At 44.8% G+C, this 17895-nt stretch overlaps 1 protein-coding gene across 1 annotated transcript in view; it reads right to left on the bottom strand.

Moving 5' to 3' along the window:
- ACP5 (acid phosphatase 5, tartrate resistant) overlaps positions 1 to 16445 on the bottom strand; it is a 59640-nt gene extending 43195 nt beyond the window's left edge. The window contains exon 1 of the mRNA XM_073622661.1: positions 16421 to 16445. The gene's annotated coding sequence lies outside the window, so the exon portion shown is untranslated. The remainder of the gene's footprint in view (positions 1 to 16420) is intronic.
- Positions 16446 to 17895: the final 1450 nt, after the last annotated feature.

Below are 17895 nucleotides of genomic sequence, written 5' to 3'. Positions count from 1 at the left end.
ATAGGAAAACAGATCCACCTGTGGTGGGCCTCGGTGACAATAGAAAAATACATTACAGAGAAAATAGTACCAAGGAGACTGAGGTGGGACATGCCACCAAGATGGTCTTAATGATAAGGACCCCATTGAAGATTGGTTTATTTTTTAACACTAATGGGAGTGAGCTGTTACAATTGTTAATCAAACAAAAGCAATGAAAATTAAGGGGAATTGAATAACAGATTAAGGAACTGAAAATGAGACTAGAACCAACTAAAGAACAGCCTGAGTTTCTAGCACTAGCTTAGGATTTGCATTGCTTTTTAGAAAAGGTGAATATGGAAACCCAAATAAGAAATATGTAGGGGATTACAAATGAATATAGTTTTTAAATAGAAAATATAAATTAGAAGAAAATAATAGTGTTTCACAAAATACTACTCCAGAAAAAAACGGAAGGACGGAGAGCTAATCTTCCCCAAGAAAGAAAAAAGGTTTCAACCAGAGAGGAAGGAGATCTACAGAACACCAGGTGGGAGGGATACTAGGGTAACCATATGGAGGATTGAGGGAGAAAAAAGAGGGCAATGGTAGATGGTCAAGTATGACTGCATATACTGTATTGCCAAATGTTAGTATATGTGTAGTAGATTGGTATATAACAGTGGTCTCCAAACTGCAGCCCGGAGGCCAGATGTGGCCCTTTGCATGTCCTTTTCATTGCCACATAGTAATAGTGCCTTGGGGCGCTATTACTCCCACTGAACCCAACGATGGGACACTATTCCTTCCACTGACGCCAACGATGGGACACTATTCTGCCTACTGCCACCAAGGATGGTATTCCACCCACTGACACCAACAATGGGAGACTATTCCTCCTACTGACACCAATGATGGGGAACTATTCCTCCCACAGTTACCAATGATGGGGTACTATTCCTCTCATGGACACCAACGATGGGGCAGTCATCCTCCCACTGACACCAACGATGGGACACTATTCTGCCTACTGCCACCAATGATGGGGGACTATTCCGCCCACTGACACCAACAATGGGTGATTATTCTTCCCACTGACACCAGGGATGGGGGACTATTCCTCCTACGGTCACCATTGATGGGGTTCTATTCCTGTCGCGGACACCAATTATGGAATGCTAGACCTCCCACTGACACCAAGGAAGGGACACTATTTTGTCCACTGCCACCAATGATGGGCAACCATTCCTCCCACTGACACCAACCATGAGGCACTTTTCCACCAACTGACACAAACAATGGGGCACTATTCCTCCCATGGTCACCAATGATGGGGCACTATTCCTTCCACTGATACCAATGATGGAGCACTATTCCTCCCACTGACATTAACAATGGTGCATAATTCCTGACACTGACACTGACAGTGGGGCACTATTCCTTCCACTGATATCAACGATGGGCCACTATTCCTCCCACTGACACCAATGATGGAACACTATTCCTCCCACTGACACCAATGATGGGACACTATTCTGCCTACTGCCACCAATGATGGGGGACTATTCCTCCTACTGACCCCAACAAAGGGAGACTATTCCTCCCTCTGACACTTACGATGGGGGACTATTCCTCCCATGGTCACCAATGATGGGGTACTATTCCTCCCACAGACACCAACAATGGAGCAATATTCCTCCCAGGGACACCAGTGATGGGACACTAGACCTCCCTCTGACACCTATGATGGGACACAATTCTGCCCACTGCCACCAATGAGGGGGACTTATCATCCCTCTGACACCAACAATGAGGCACTATTCAATCAACTGACACCAACAATAGGGCACTATTCCTCCCATGGTCACCAAGGTTGGTGCACTATTCCTCTTATGGACACCAATGATGGGGCACTAACTGGCCCTTTGTTTAGAAAGTTTGGAGACCCCTGGTATATAAGATCTATACAAGATCATGATATCCATTGATAGAGGCTAATGGTGCTGGTTCACTGGCATTCTGTGATATAGCTTCTGCATACTAGCTCCATAGTTCCCATGTATTGTTTTTTTGCATCCATGGAAACCATTGGGAAGGATGTGTTATATGTAGCTTGGTACGCCTTACGACCACCCACCTCTGAAGAATTCCAGTTGTGATGAAACGCGTCAGTTGGGAGAGGCCGTTTATGCTGTGGATCCCAGGCTGCAGGGTGATCAAGACAGGAGGTGGTTCCTGGGACTGGAGGTTCCTGGCTTGTTTATCTCATGTGCTTTTGAGCTCCTTATAATATAGAGTGCCAACTGTGAAGATGAGGGTTTATCCGTATGAGCACTTGCTGGTGGAAGCAGCATCACCCTGATGAAGATACGTCATTTCCCTTGTATCGACACACGTAGGGGAGGGAACTGGACGAGGCAGGAGACAACTGGTCTGTGGTACGGAGTAACAGCACACGACCTCATCTCTCATCCCGGCGATTTTAAAGGCACATTATAGAGCGGTGCACTTACGCACCAAGTCTATGTGAGTATCCTGTACTAGGGCTTTGTTTGCATAATTGAAAAAGTTTTTTTAAATGATATCACACTATGGAGTTTCTTTTTGCCATTTATACGTGAGGAGACAACATCATTGAGCAGTTTGGGACCTTGCAATTAAACCTGGAATCCATTAAGGTGATTCACAAGCATGTATTGATATTGACCAAACTTAATTGTGAGGTCACACGCTCTGAGGTGAGCGGCAATTACCTAAGGATGGGTAGCACCTGAGTGAGATCACAGCAAAAGATCTTTATATTCACGGTCATCTATCAAGCCATGTTTATTACCTTTCAATTAAGGATGTTATATTGATTTAAAACTGATCTTTTGTGATCAGGGTGTCATGGACTCATGCACTTGAGCACTTTATGGATCACTTTAGTGTCAATATATATGTTATATAGATATATAATGTTATGATGTGTGTATATATTCACGATTTATGATGTGTAATGTTGTATGGTGACAACGGTCACTTATATATCACTACAGCCAAGTATTTGTGTCTTTTCATAGGTTTGTATACTGCATACCCAGCAGATTATTAAGAGGATAACGCAGCACATGATTTATTTTTTATTTTTGCATTTATTCATTCATTGAACTTTATACTGTATATTATGTCACATATATATTGAAAAATCAGCACAGGTGAGGAGGATACCACTGGATTCCTGGACAGGTAAGTGCCCTAATATTAAAAGTCAGCAGCTTCAGTATTTGTAGCTGCTGACATTTAATTTTTTTCTGAAGGAGCCCGGAGCCCCGCTTTAAATGATTAAAACCTCCAATTTTAATCATTTATTAAAGTGCATTCAGATCATGCTGAAGGTACAATCGCATATGATTTAATCAGATTGCCTCTAAGGAGACACTACCACCCTCCTTTCTCAGGCATGCACCAATCCCCACCTCTGGATTGTGTCACCAAGCTTCATCAGTGGCCCTCCAAAAAATGTTTTGGGTATACTGAAGATACACTTTAAGAGATAAGTATACTATCGTATAGTTATCCTTATTATTCCCCTTCCCCCACCAAAGTCTTCTCTCTTGCCAGGTACTTAAAAGATAACTTTGTGGAATTATAGTTATCCTTTAACACACCTAACGCCTAAGACAATACATTACCATCTGACCTTCCCAACATCAAACACATAACGTGTCCTTAGCACTTACCCTTCCAGCCCTAACCTATAACCTAGAGGTCAGCAAACTTTCTAAACAAAGGGCTAGTTTATTGCCCTTCAGACTTTAGGGGGGCAGACCATGAACAGTGGAAGTAAACAACACTTTAGGCCTTATGGTCAGTGGGAGTAAAACGATTACACCTGTGGTCAATAGGAGGAGGAATAGTGCCCCATCACTGGTATTAGTGGGTGGAGTAGTTCACCGTTGTTGGTTTCAGTGGAAGGAATAGTGTTCCATCGTTGGTGATAGTAGGAGGAATTATGCCCAGTCATTGGTGTCAGTGGGAGGAATAGTGCCCTATTGTTGGTGTCGGTGGAAGGAATAGTGCCACATCATTGGTATCAGTAGGAGTGGTTCCCCATTATTAATGTCAGTGAGAGGAATATTGTCTCATCGCTGGTGTCATTGACAGGAAGAGTGCTGTCCTGTTTTTGTAAGAGTAAAGAATTATGTCCTACTGTTGGTTTCAGTGTAAGGAATAGTGCCCCATCATTGGTATCAGTGGAAGGAATAGTAACCCATCATTAACCACTAGCCGACCAGCCGCTGCAGTTATACTGCGGCAGGTTGGCACGGCTGTGCAAATCGCCGTAGCTGTGCAAATCGCTCCTTTAAGACATCATAGCAGGCGCACACGCGCCTGCCGCGTGTCCCCGGAGCCAATGCGCGTGCCAGAACGAGAACGGGGATGTGTGTGTGTAAACACACAAATCCCGGTTCTCTCAGGGGAGAGGAGACCGATCATGTGTTCCTACTAAGTAGGAACACCGATCAGTCTCCTCCCCTAGTCAGTCCCACCCCCCCTACAGTTAGAACACACCTAGGGAACACAGTTAACCCCTTGATTGCCCCCTAGTGTTAACCCCTTCCCTGCCAGTGACATTTATACGGTAATCGGTGGCTATTTGTAGCTCTGATCGCTGTATAAATGTCTGTGGTCCCAAAATAGTGTCAAAAGTGTCCGATCTGTCCGCCGCAAAGTCGCAGTCCTGATAAAAATCGCAGATCGCCACCATTACTATTAAAAAAAAATAATAATAATAAAAATGACATATAGTGCCTTGCAAAAGTATTCACCCCCTTGGCTTTTTACATATTTTGTTACATTACAACCTTTAGTTCAATGTTTTTTTAATCTGAATTATATGTGATGGATCAGAACACAATAGTCTAAGTTGGTGAAGTAAAATTAGAAAAATATATACATAAAACAATTTTTCAGAAATAAAAAACTGATAATTGGCATGTGCGTATGTATTCACCCCCTTTGTTATGAAGCCCAAAAAAAGCTCTGGTGCAACCAGTTACCTTCAGAAGTCACATAATTCATGAAATGATGTCCACCTGTGTGCAATCTAAGTGTCACGTGATCTGTCATTACATATACACACCTTTTTGAAAGGCCCCAGAGGATGCAACACCTAAGCAAAAGGCACCACTAACCAAACACTGCCATGAAAACCAGGGCAGGGACAAGGTCATCTGGAGCCCAGGGCGAACATGCCAAATTGCGCCCCCTCCCCAAGATGTTTAAATATGTGTCAGCAAAAATCCCCCTACCACCATAAAATCGAGCACTACTCTGCCTGCCTGTACTCCTAAGCATAAATCCCCCTCCCTCACAGTACAAATCGCCCCCCCCCCCGCTGACATCCCCCCTCCTGGCCTAAATCTTTATCCCCCCATTGCTTCACAATAAAAAAAAAATCTTCAAAGTTGTGTGCATGTTCTGTAAATTAAATGATGCAAATCCTCAAACAATCCATGTTAATTCCAGGTTGTGAGGCAACAAAACACGAAAAATACCAATGGGGGTGAATACTTTTGCAAGGCACTGTAAATCTATCCCCTATTTTGTAGACGCTATAACTTTTGCGCAAACCAATCAATATACGCTTATTGCGATTTTTTTTATCAAAAATATGTAAAAGAATACATGTCGGCCTAAACTGATGAAGAAATTTGTTTTTTTTATTTATTTTTTGGATATTTATTATAGCAAAAAGTACAAAATATTGTGTTTTTTTCAAAATTGTCTGTGTCTTTTTGTTTATAGCGCAAAAAATAAAAAATGCAGAGGTGATCAAATACCACCAAAACAAAGCTCTATTTGTGGGGAAAAAAAGAAATACATTTTGTTTGAATACAACATCGCACGACCACGCAATTGTCAGTTAAAGCGACGCAGTGCCGTATCACAGAAAGTGGCCTGGTCAGGAAGGGGGGAAAACCTTCCGGAGCTGAAGTGGTTAAAGTGTTACTAAACCCAGAACCTGCATTAACTATATCTGGTCTCCCACAGTACACAGAACATGGAATGCAATTATTTTAGTAAATATAAACTGCTAAATACCTTTTCTCATCAGCAGTATATTTGACTTCTATCAGTTCCGAGTAAACCTTGTAGGAGGAGTTTTCATTCTCTCCTGATCCTCTGTCTGGACAGGGCTGATTGGCCCTATGCTGATCACATGCACCCTCTCAAGAAAAAGAAAACTCTCTAGCAATACACACCAAACTGAGCATGCGAAGCCCGTCCACTGGCTCTGTAAATATCAGGTTCTTTTTTTTTTTGAGACAGTGGAAGAAGAGGAGGATCAGAGGAGATAGGATCAAACAGCCTTTATATACAGTATCTCACAAAAGTGAATACACCCCTCACATTTTTGTAAATATTTTATTTTATCTTTTCATGTGACAACACTGAAGAAATTACACTTTGCTACAATGTAAAGTAGTGAGTATACAGCTTGTATAACAGTGTAAATTTGCTGTAAAAAGTGAGTACACCCCTAAGTGAAAATGTCCAAATTGGGCCCAAAGTGTCAATATTTTGTGTGGCCATCATTATTTTCCAGCACTGCCTTAACCCTCTTGGGCATGGAGTTCACCAGAGCTTCACAGGTTGCCACTGGAGTCCTCTTCCACTCCTCCATGATGACATCACAGAGCTGGTGGATGTTAGAGACCTTGCGCTCCTCCACCTTCTGTTTGAGGATGCCCCACAGATGCTCAATAGGGTTTAGGTCTGAAGACATGCTTGGCCAGTCCATCACCTTTACCCTCAGCTTCTTTAGTAAAGCAGTGGTCATCTTGGAGGTGTGTTTGGGGTAGGGTGACCAGACGTCCCCGGTTTCCGGGGACAGTCCCTGGACTGAGGGCACTGTCCCCGGACCAAGTCTGTCCCCGGTATTGTACCTAGAAAGCAGGGGAGGACTGGGCCAGGGGGCAGGGTGGCAATCGCCCCCCCCCCGGGCCGCTCTGATGCCTGGCAAAAAGGCCCCAGGGGAAAGACACTGTATACGACCGCCTCTACACAGAGTTACACTTGCAGAGCTGCAGTGGAGCGGTACACTGTCACTTCCCTGTCAGGGATCTCCACCCAGCCCTACAGGAGCTTCCTAGGCCCCGCTGGGCGTGCTGCTGCATAAAGGGGTGATTAAACACTGCCACTAATGTAGCACAAAGGGGTTAAGTAACTGCCACTGGTCACTAATGTACCAGTGACCAATGGCAATACGTTAACTCCCTGCATGCTGTATATTACAAATAGCATTACAGATTAATGAACCCTCTCCCCCCTCAGTGTATTAGTGTCCATCAGTGCCTCCTTCCAGTGCAGCCTCATCAGTGCACTGTATGAGTGCTGCCTATCAGTGCTGCCTATCAGTGCCCATCAATGCCAACTTATCAGTGCAGCCTCATTAGTGCCCATCATTGCCACCTACCAGTGCCCATCATTGCCACATATCAGTATCCATCATTGCCGCATATCCTTGCCGCCTATCAGTGCCCATCAGTGCAGCCTCATAAGAGCACATCAGTGAAAAAATTACTTATTTACAACATTTTATAACAGAAACTAAGAAAAAAATTTGGTGTTTTTTCCGTTTGTTTAGCAAAAAATAAAAAACCCAGTGGCAATTAAATACCACCAAAAGAAAGCTCTATTTGTGTGGAAAAAATGATAAAAATGCGATATGGGTACGTGTTGTTACCATGCAATCTTTTACTGTTCTGAATTATTAATTCATATGGTTATTGCTGAACCAAAATTCTTAGGTAAGAATAAAATATAAAATATGCATTGAAAAGTTAATTCTCTATCTTATCTTCCTAACATTTGGTAGTCATATCCCAAAAATTCTAAGAAGTACCGTATTTATCGGCGTATAACACGCACCCCAAGTTTAGGAGGGAATTTTAAGGAAAAACCTTTTTAAGGAAAAAACTTACATTTAAATGCCCATCAATGCTGCCTTATCAGTGTCCATCTGCAGCGTTGTCAGTGCCATTTGCAGTTTAAATATGGCGCTGCTGTCAAGATACACAGAGCCAGTCTCGGCTCCGCTCGCAGTCCCGCCCTGTGATGGACATAACACAGGTCCAATGGCGGGACTAGGCGTGACTGTGAGCGGAGCTAGCCGAGTACACTCGGGTATGTATGTATATCAGCGGCCGGCGCTTGCGGTGCGGTCATTTCATAAACGCATACCACATACACTGCATATATCATTTGAGGAACATATGCTTATAAAATAGTTTACCATTCGCGTCCCCAGATTTTATTTTAAAAATCTGGTCACCTTAGTTTGGGGTCATTGTAATGTTGGAATACTGCCCTGCGGCCCAGTCTCTGAAGGGAGGGGATCATGCTCTGCTTCAGTATGTCACAGTACATGTTGGCATTCATGGTTCCCTCAATGAACTGTAGCCCCCCAGTGCCGGCAGCACTCATGCAGCCCCAGACCATGACACTCCCACCACCATGATTGACTGTAGGCAAGACACACTTGTCTTTGTACTCCTCACCTGGTTGCCGCAACACATGCTTGACACCATCTGAAGCAAATAAGTTTTTCTTGGTCTCATCAGACCACAGGATATGGTTCCAGTAATCCATATCCTTAGTCTGCTTGTCTTCAGCAAACTGCAGGCTTTCTTGTGCACCATCTTTAGAAGAGGCTTCCTTCTGGGATGACAGCCATGCAGAACAATTTGATACAGTGTGCGGCATATGGTCTGAGCACTGACAGGCTGACCTCCCACCCCTTCAACCTCTGCAGCTATGATGGCAGCACTCATACGTCTATTTCCCAAAGACAACCTCTGGATATGACGCTGAGCACGTGACCTCAACTTCTTTGGTCTCCCATGGTGAGGCCTGTTCTGAGTGGAACCTGTCCTGTTAAACTGCTGTATGGTCTTGGCCACCGTGCTGCAGCTCAGTTTTGGGGTCTTGGCAATCTTCTTATAGCCTAGGCCATCTTTATGTAGAACAATTCTTTTTTTCAGATCCTCAGAGAGTTCTTTGCCATGAGGTGCCATGTTGAACTTCCAGTGACCAGTATGGGAGAGTGAGAGCGATAACACCAAATTTAACACACCTGCGCCCCATTCACACCTGAGACCTTGTAACACTAACGAGTCACATGACACAGGGGAGGGAAAATGGCTAATTGGGCCTTATTTGGACATTTTCACTTAGGGGTGTACCAGGGGCGGACCGACCATTGAGCCACTCGGGCCCCATCAGGGTTGTCAGCCTCAGTAAAACCAGGGACAGTATGTATAAATCTGTGTTTTTTTTTACATCTGTCTGTGTATACTGTGTGAACATGTGTGTGTGTATACTGTGTGATTGTATACTGTGTGTGTGTATACTGTGTGGCCCCATAATCTCTGACTGCCTGGGGGCCCCATAATCTCCTATTGCCCGGGGGCCCCATGAGTTATCAGTCCGTCCCTGGGGTGTACTCACTTTTGTTGCCAGCAGTTTAGACATTAATGGCTGTGTGTTGAGTTATTTTGAGGGGACAGCAAATTTACACTGTTATACAAGCTGTACACTCACTACTTTACATTGTAGCAAAGTGTCATTTCTTCAGTGTTGTCACATGAAAAGATATAATAAAATATTTACAAAAATGTGAGGGCTGTACTCACTTTTGTGAGATACTGTACAATGCAAAGGATTAACCCCTTAGGTTCCACAGTGAGTATAACAAGCATTATTTACTGCATATACAAACTGATTTTACTGTTGTGGGTTTAATAACACTTTAACCACTTGCCGACCGCTGCATGCGGATATACGCCGGCACAATGGCAGCGGTGGGCAAATGAACGTACCTGTATATCCTCTTTAAGAGGCGGGGATAGCTGGCGCGCGCTTGCGCGCCATGTACAGCGTGACCGTGCCCGCGGGACCGGGTACCAATGGTACCAAAATAGTGTCAAAAGTGTCCGATGTGTCCGCCATATTGTCACAGTCCCGATAAAAATCGCAGATCGCCGCCATTACTAATAAAAAAAAAAATTAAAAATAAAAATGCCATAAAACTATCCCCTCTTTTGTAGACGCTACAACTTTTGCGCAAACCAATCAATATACGCTTATTGTGATTTTTTTTACTAAAAATATGTAGAAGAATACATATCGGCCTAAAATGAGGAAAAAATAGTTTTTTAGATATTTTTGCGGGATATTTATTATAGCAAAAGGTAAAAAATATATGCGTTTTTTCAAAATTGTCGCTCTTCTTAATAAAAACCGCAGAGGTGATCAAATACCACCAATAGAAAGCTCTATTTGTGGGAAAAAAAGGACGTAATTTTTGTTTATGAGCAACGTCGCACGACCGCGCAATTGTCAGTTAAAGCGACGCAGTGCCGAATCGCAAAAATTGCTTTGGTCAGGAAGGGGGTAAAATCTTCCGGGGCTGAAGCGGTTAATGTCAACTGTGAATGGTATAGTGCCCCATCATTGGTATCAGTGGGAGGAATAGGGCCCAATCGTTGGCATCAATAGTAGGAGGCATGGTGTCCCATCATTGGTATCTCCAGGAGGAATAGTGCCCCATCATTGGTATCATTGAAAGGAATAGTGCCCCATTATTGGTATCAGTGGGAGGAATAGGGCCCCATTGTTGGCATCAGTAGGAGGAATAGTGTCTCTTCACTAGTTTCAGTGGGAGGAATAGTGCCCCATTGTTGGTGTCAGTGGGAGGAATAGTGCCCCTTCACTGTTATCAATAAGAGAAATAGTGCCCCATCATTGGTAATGGTTTGAGGAATTGTGCCCCATGATTGGTTTTAGTGAGAGGAATAGTGCCCATCATTGGTGTCAGTGGAAGGAATAGTGTTCTATTGTTTGTTTCAGTGTAAGGAATAGTGTTCCATTGTTGGTGTCAGTTGAGGGAATTATGCCCCATTGTTGATGTCAGTGGTAAAGAATTGTGCCTCATTGTTGGTATCGATGGGAGGAATAGTGCCCCATCATTGGTGTCAGTAGAGGGAATAGTGTTGTATCCAGTGGCGGCTGTGGTTTTTTGTTCGGGGGGGCTGCAAACAACCGAACCCCCCGTGGCAACTCAACCCCCCCCCCACTGTCCGCCGGTCGGTCCACTGGCACTTACTCCATCTAGGCGGCGGGCATCCGAGGTGCGGGGCGGGGACCGGCATCCGAGGAGCGGCGGTGGGGATCGGGCATCTGAGAAACGGGGACCAGGCATCCGAGGAGCGGCGGAGGGCATGGGTATCGGCCCCGCTTCCCGATTGGCCGGGAGGAGGATCAGTGTTGCAACTGCGAATATTCATTTGCGGTTGCAACACACCTGGGTGGGCTCTGGACGCTTCCTCTGCGACCCGAACCCACCCTATTTTGAAGCCTATTAGAGCCTCTGATCAGGTGCTTAAAAAAAAAACCTGTCCGCTGTAATTCAAGCGCCCAGTGCCCTGAAAGGGGCCAGACGCATGAATAGGGGGCGGCCGCGGCGACCATGGATGGAATCATCTATCCATTGCATATAGAGGGGTGGCCTGGAGGGGGGGGGGGAGGTCGCCCCTGGTTCTATCATTGGTTTCAGTGGAAGGAATAGTGTCCCACCGTTGGTATCAGTGGAGGGAATTATGCACCATTGTTGGTGTTAGTGAGAAGGAATTATATCACATTTTTATGTCTGTGGGAAAGAATTATGTCCCATTGTTGGTGCCAATGGGAGGAGTAGTTCCTTATCTTTGGTGTCAGTGGGAAGAGTGGTGCCCCATTGTTGATGAAAGCAAAGGAGCGCATCTGTCTTGCAAGTCGCAGTTGGCAAACCACTGACCTAACCCTTGGAGTCTTTGTTACAGCTACACTTGAATTTCAACAATGTGTTTTACCTAATCCACTTCTTGGACATAAAGCGGTTAATAAAAAAAAAGCAGCTGATGTGTCAAAACAGAAGTTTCATATCACTTTTCACTTTTGATATTCATCATTTTCATGCAAGTTCAGCTTGTGCTAGCAAATTCTCCAACAATCACTGTTTATCCTACTAAATAAAACTGCAGAGCATAAGTTAGGCCTAATGTACACGGGACGCTGAGGCAACCTCTTCTGAGCGATTTTTTTGACAGCTTGAAACCAGCGTTTAAAAACACCCGTTTAGCCGCGTTTGAATGCCGCGTTTAGACGCGTTTGCGCCTAGGAGCGTTTATTTAGGATAACATCATAAGACCCTCCCAAAGCACAAAAAAACTGTATTATTTAACTATTTCAGCCATTCTGTGAGACCAGAGTGAGTAGCAGCAGCTGAGAGAGCAGAGTACTTGTATCTACAGTGGAACCTCGGATTGCAAGTAACGCGGTTAACGAGCGTTTCGCAATACGAGCACTGTATTTTTAAAAATCGTAACTCAGTTTGCGAGTGTTGTCTCGCAAAGCGAGCACGATTCAGGCCAAAGCACGTGCAGCACTGCGCTTGGCCTGAGGTGGGTGGGAGCGCCGGAGCTCAGCGGCGCCGCTCGCAGCTGAGCGGCACCGTTCGGAGATGCACAGAAAGGTCTGAGGACAGCTTGGCTGACCTTGGCAAACCTTGAGAATGGAGTCTTTCCGAGGTTTGCCGAGGTCAGCCGAGGTGTCCTCGGGCCTTTCCGGCCGTTTCCGAGATTCTCCAGTGCCCCCCCACCTCTGGCTGCATGCGGTATTGAAAGCCGTTGAGGTCAATGAGGGACGAATTATTTTCGTTTCCATTGACTTCTATGGGGAAACTCGCTTTGATATGCGAGTACTTTGGATTACGAGCATTCTCCTGGAACGGATTATGCTCGTAATCCGAGGTTCCACTGTACCTCAATTTCGGTGCTTTTACTATGGACCCCATAATGAGCATATGTGAGGAAATTAAAAAAGCCAGATATTAAATTTCATGCAACTATGTTTGATCAAGTCAGGGGTCAAGCTCAATGGTGGGGTCATCTGGTTGAATTCTAACAACATATAGGTCAAATTCTAATTCTACATTGGCTAACAGCAATGATAATGGTTTATTGGATTGGATCCTGCTCATTAGGGGTATATAAATGGTCTATGAAGTTTTTAAAACATTTTTTTGTGGTTTTTCATCATTTGCTATCATTTTTAAGTTTTGTAATGTAAAAAAAAAAATAGGACACCCTTAAAAACGCTTCTAAAGGAAAACGTGGCTAAACGCCAGTACCGCGTTTAGACGCGTTTGGCATCTGAAACGTCGGTAACTTCTGCGTCTGAACTAATTTTTTTGCCTTCAAAGAAAAGCCTCTAAACGCAACTGCCTAAAAACGTCATTAAATGAACCTGTGTACATGTACACATAAGATAACATTGGATGAGTTCAGGGGCAGCTGAAAAAAGCATTCAACTGCCTCTGAACGTCCGTTTACCAACAGCAGTGTGTACATGAGGCCTAAATGAATAATTCACTAAAGAGGAACTGTCTCTATGCATATACCTGTGTAGGAGCCTTTAGACCAGTGGTTCTCAACCACACCAGTGCTGTGACCCCTTGATAACATTTCCCAAGTTGTCAGAACCCCTAACAGAAAAATTATTTTCGTAGCGTGGTTTGGCAGCACCCAGGGCAAGACAAGTAATTTGCACCCCTATCCCACCGACATTTAGCACTCCCCGAGTCCCTTCCACTTGTACAGTATTAAAACCCCTTATGGTACATTTTAGGATGTACCACTCTCTTTGTTCTCCTTTCTTTTCCTTTTATCCCTCTATATATTGTAATTTCCTGTTTTTTTTTCCCCCCATCCCTCTCTCTAGCCATCTTTCTTGTTTTCTCTCCCTTTTTCTTTGTTCCTCCCCCTCTTTTCCTCTCCCTTCCATGTGTTCTTCATTTTTATTCCTTTTCTTACACCTTGGTGATGGGTGGGGGGAATGGAATGAGTGGCAGTGCTGGCGGGGAGTTGGGATGAGTGGCAGTGCTGGTGGGGGAGTGGGATCATTGGGCAATGCTGGGGGGAATTCTGATCAGCCAACTTAGGTGCTCTTGATCAAGGTCTTCTGCTGATCCGAGAAATATAGTGCAGACTTTTAATGGCAACTATAATCACAGGTAGTGTTACTCACCGTGTCTCCAACTTTGTGATATCTCGTAGCAGTGACACCTATGCCAAAATCAGGAGATAGGGTCTCCTCCAGCCCCTCCCACTTCTCATTCCTCACCAGTCAGCTGACCTCTAGTCTCTGCCACCCAGCCATGCCGTGAACTAAATGAGCGGCTGAGAAAAGGCTGGGAGAGCGGTGCGGGCTTCAGGAACAGCCCAGGATTGGTGACCCCTGGCAAATCGTATTTGACACCCGAGGGGGTCCCGACCCCCAGGTTGAGAACCACTGCTTTAGACGGAAGCTGCTATTTTCAACTTCTGGGATGTATAATAGGTATAGGGCAGTTGTTGCCTGTTTTTATTTTTGCTCAGGTCATAGACCTGGAACATGTATGCAGGTTGGGAGTTTCAGATGCAGGCACTCTGATTCAGTGTTCCATGGAACCCTAGGGTTTCTCCATAGGTTGCTAGGGGTTCCTTCAGCTGTGGCTGATTGACCTCCCATCTTTTGGTGCCTGCATAAGTTTTGGTCCAGCAACACTTGGCATAGCCAGCAGCATGAACTCAATGATCATTTTTTGCTGTCTTAAAGTGGGAGTAAACTCCCTTGTGCGATTTCTACCTATAGGTGAGCTATATTATAGGCTTACCTATAGGTAGAAATCGTGCAACGTTTCGGAGATATTTACTTTGGATGCAGGTGGTGACGTCACCAGCGCATGCGCTCCGAATAAACGCATACCCATGCCATTCCTTCAGAGGCCCAGTGCTTGTCCAATCAAAGGACCAGAGTCCGCCAACCCAGAAGGAAGACCGGGTGAAGATGGAAGCCCCGTCATCGCTGACAGTGTTCCGCTGGAGGGCTTCGTTTTAAGATAAGTTTCACATAATGTGCTAGTATGTGATGCATACTAGCACATTATAACTTTGCCTTGCAGGTTTAAAAAAAAATAAAAATAAAAAACTGTGGCTTACTACCCCTTTAATGGTGGCATTCCAATCCACCAATCCAAGGTGGTATCCTTCCCACTAATGTAAGGGAAGTTTTTCCCCACTGATCACCAATGTAAGGGGCATTCTTCTCAATATTCACCAATGCAGGGAGCATTCTTCTCACTGGCCACCAATGTAAGGAGCATTCTTTTCTCTGACCACCAATGTAAGGGACGTTCTTCACAATGACTCCTGATAATTACATTTTAGCCGGGGTTTCCTGAGACCTGAAAGTTATTTCAACGGTTCCCTTGGGATAAAAGGGCTGAGAAAGGCTTATCTAAGGCAAGGGTGGGAATGACAGACACAAGCCGGTGTCTTGCCGAGAATGTTCCCCCGGCGGATAAGGACCCCCCCTGTTCTGCGCAGGCGCAGCGCCTGCGCAGTACGAACTACTATGAGCTGCCGAAGATAGCCGAAGCTGAAAGTCTTCAATCAGCTGTACACGGCGCCTGCGTCCTGGGTCCAGGTTCAAGCCCCACCATCCAAGTGGACCTAGAGGGGGAATAAAAAAGAGCCGAGCGAAGCGAGGCGGTGCCCGAAGTGTGGCGAGCCTAGCGAGCCCGCGAGGGGCCCTCTTACAGGCGCCGTGCACAGCTGATTTCCAACTATTTAGCTTCGGCTATTTCCGCTGGCTCAAACTGCACAGGCGCAGCGCCTGCGCTGTAGAGGGGGGTCCTTATCTGCCGAGCGGAACTTTCTTGGCAGAACACCGGCACCCTAAAGTGCCTTTTTTTTAATTTTTTTGGTCTCATCTCTTTTGGGGAGATTTTCCCAGAGACGCAAAGGAAATTTCCACAAAGCGAGAGAAATTCCCTTCTTAAAGTGATTGTAAACCCTCTTTTTTATTTTTTTAAAATAACAAAAATATCATACTTACCTCCACTGTGCAGCTCGTTTTGCACAGAGTGGCCCCGAACCTCGTCTTCTGGGGTCCCCTGGTGGCTCTCGCGGCTCCTCCCCGCCTCAGTAGCGCTCTCCCGGGGGGGGGGGGGTTGACTTGCGGGTGCGCTCCTGAGTCAAGCATTTGCGTCCACAGACACGAATGCCAGACTCGGCCCCGCCCCCCGGCACCAGCGTCATTGGATTTGATTGACAGCAGCGAGAGCCAATGGCTGTGCTGCTATAAATCTATCCAATCAAGAGCCGGGACCCCGAGGAGAGAGGGACAGCATGTCTCCGCCAAGGGAAATACGGGGCTCAGGTAAGTAAAACGGGGGGGGGGCTGGGGGGCCAGTCACTGCCAGGTGTTTTTTCACCTTAATGCATAGGATGCAAACTCCTTTTAAGTTCACCATACACATTAGAATCCAACCAAAAATTTTTGGATGCTCAACTTTGGGTTTATGAAAGCTAGCTGTAATAGGAGGACCTACCTGAACTCTGCAATAAACCCAATCAGACAGAGCCTCACACATGGAGTCTTTAGATGTACTCTTCACAGACACAGAAATTTTACAGGCAGTGTCTTCGCCTTCTGGTAAGAGCTCAGGACCAAATGGATTTACAGCCTGTGTTTTTTTCCATTAGAGACATTCTTGTTTCCTTTTTTGTCAAAGTTAGCAACTCCATTTCAGACTCATTTCCTTTTTTAACCCGGACACTAGAAGCACATGTAGGGGTCAATTCACTAACATTTATCTCATATGAGATAACGCAATCACTTGACTCATTTGCATAAATTATCACATGCAGTAAATAAAGTCCAATTCACAAAAAAAAAATAGATTGTGCGGTATTTACCGCAAAATGAAAAATGTGCCAGTAAATATTATTTATAATGCAGTAAGCTAAAGTGTTTTTCTGGCCTCCCTCTCTAAAAATTGAAAGTCAACAGCTACACATATTGCTGCGTTGCGCTCTCTTACTGGCCCGGTAGCAGGGGAAGGAGGAGGGTGGAGGATGGGGCAGAATTTCTGACGTACCTCGCCGCGAGGAGGTCCGATGGAAGTGGGGACAAGGTACCTGTCAAAAGCAGGTACACGCTCCCCCTCCCCGAATCGGCCAAACTCTCTATCAAAAACATCACAAGTTGCCTCTTATCTCCCCTTCTATATAGTCTAAATATTGAACATTTGGCTTTAGCATTGTGTATTTATCCATCTATTCAAGGACTCAATATTGACACATAACCGTAAGCATGTCAGCTCTGGAAGCTTTACCCCCCTTCATGACCAGGCCATTTTTTGCTATACTGCACTTCATTATTTTAACTGACAATTGTGCAGTCATGCAACGTTGTACCCAAATTAAATTTATATTATTTATTTTCACACAAATAGAGCTTTCTTTTGGTGGTATTTGATCACCACTGGGCTTTTTATTTTTTGAGCTACAAACAAAAAAAAAAAGACTGATAATTTTGAAAGAAAAAAACAATATTTTTTACTTCTGCTATAAAACATATCCAATAAAAAAAAATTATAAAAGTCTAATTTCTTAACAAATTTCAATCAATATGTATTCTGTTCCTCCTCACCAAACATTAGGTGCTGGAGGTCAATCATTGGCCGGGACCCGCTGATCGGCTTGTGCTGTGACTAATCACAGCACAGCCGCCACGTTTGGCGTGCCCCCTACTTGGAAGTGCTGGATCATGTACTAGATACGCCGCTCTGCCACCGTACTCCTACATGAGGCGGATGGCAAGCAGTTAAACATTGTCCCTATGCAGATGACCTCTTATTAAACATAACACCTCCAATAACCACTATTCCTAACATCTTAAAAGAGTTCTCTAGATTTAGGGCATTGCGTGACTTCAAGGTAAACACAGATAAATTACATTTTTTTAAGTCTTTGAAGAGCTTTAGTCAAAAATGGAAAATTAGTGAGTAGGAAAGTTTTTTTT

Source organism: Aquarana catesbeiana, linkage group LG03, assembly GCF_042186555.1.
Source record: "Aquarana catesbeiana isolate 2022-GZ linkage group LG03, ASM4218655v1, whole genome shotgun sequence".
In the NCBI taxonomy this organism is placed as follows: Eukaryota; Metazoa; Chordata; class Amphibia; order Anura; family Ranidae; genus Aquarana; species Aquarana catesbeiana.
This window is presented reverse-complemented; position numbering and strand designations above follow the sequence as displayed.